General features: G+C 41.7%; 1 non-coding gene across 1 annotated transcript; it reads right to left on the bottom strand.

The window, feature by feature from the left end:
- Positions 1-520: 520 nt before the first annotated feature.
- Positions 521-624, bottom strand: LOC127748047 (small nucleolar RNA R71). The gene has a single exon (XR_008009990.1). It is a non-coding gene; the product is annotated as a small nucleolar RNA R71 (small nucleolar RNA).
- Positions 625-1,469: the final 845 nt, after the last annotated feature.

The raw sequence follows: 1,469 nt of genomic DNA, 5'->3' as shown, positions 1-1,469 counted from the left end.
GGACATTCTTGTTGAAGCAGATCCTGAACCTGAAAGGACTCTGAAGAAGAAGCTAAGAGAAGCTAAAGCACAACAATCCAGAGAAAACCTTACAGAAAATCTCGAAAAAGAAAGAGACATGGCCGAACCTAATAACAATGGTGGAGGCGCAAGGAAGATGCTTGGTGATTATACTACACCTACTTCCAACTTTTATGGAAGAAGCATCTCAATCCCTGCCATTGGAGCAAATAATTTTGAGCTGAAGCCTCAACTAGTTGCTCTGATGCAACAGAACTGCAAGTTCCATGGACTTCCATCAAAAGATCCCTATCAGTTCTTAACTGAATTCTTGCAGATTTGTGATACTGTTAAGACTAATGGAGTAGATCCTGAAGTCTACAAGCTCATGCTTTTCCCCTTTGCTGTAAGAGACAAGGCTAGAACATGGTTGGACTCACAACCTAAAGATAGCCTGGACTCTTGGGATAAGCTGGTCACGGCCTTCTTGGCCAAGTTCTTTCATCCTCAAAAGCTAAGCAACCTTAGAGTGGATGTTCAGACCTTCAAGCAAAAAGATGGTGAATTCCTCTATGAAGCTTGGGAAAGATACAAGCAGTTGACCAAAAAGTGTCCTTCTGGCATGCTTTCAGAGTGGACCATTTTAGATATATTCTATGATGGTCTATCTGAGCTTTCTAAGATGTCACTGGACCATTCTGTAGGCAGATCCATTCACCTAAAGAAAATGCCTGCAGAAGCTCAAGAACTTATTGACATGGTCTCTGAATGGATAGCAAAATGCATCCAACAGTACTAAAGAGGCATCTTCTGAAGAATAAGCTTATGATCCTGAGAACCCTACAATGACAGAGGTGAATTACATGGGTGAACCCTATGGGAACACCTATAATTCCTCATGGAGAAATCATCTAAATTTCTCATGGAAGGATCAACAAAAGCCTCAACAAGGCTTTAATAATGGTGAAAGGAACAGGCTTATCAATAGCAAGCCTTTTCCATCATCTTCTCAGCCACAGACAGAGAAATCTAAGCAAACCCACTCTAGCTTAGCAAACATAGTCTCTGATCTATCTAAGGCCACTTTAAGTTTCATGAGTGAAACAAGGTCCTCCATTAGAAATTTGGAGGCACAAGTGGGTCAGCTGAGTAAGAAAATCACTGAAACTCCTCCTAGTACTCTCTCAAGCAGTACATAGGAGAATCTAAAAAGAGAGTGCAAGGCCATTGATATAATCAAAATGGCCGAATCCAAAGAGGAAGGGGAGGACGTGAATCCCAATGAGGAAGACCTCATGGGACGTCTCCCAGACAGAAAGGAGTTCCCTATTGAGGACCTAAAGGAATCTGAGTCTCATATAGAGACCATAGAGATTCCATTAAACCTCCTTCTTCCATTCATGAGCTCTGAGAACTATTCTTCCTCCGAAGAGGATGAAGATGTAACTGAAGAGCAAGTTGCTCAATAT

This window comes from Arachis duranensis, chromosome 5 (genome assembly GCF_000817695.3).
Source record: "Arachis duranensis cultivar V14167 chromosome 5, aradu.V14167.gnm2.J7QH, whole genome shotgun sequence".
NCBI classification, from domain to species: domain Eukaryota; kingdom Viridiplantae; phylum Streptophyta; class Magnoliopsida; order Fabales; family Fabaceae; genus Arachis; species Arachis duranensis.
Note: the sequence above shows the minus strand (reverse complement) of the source record. Positions and strands in the feature narration are given on the sequence as shown.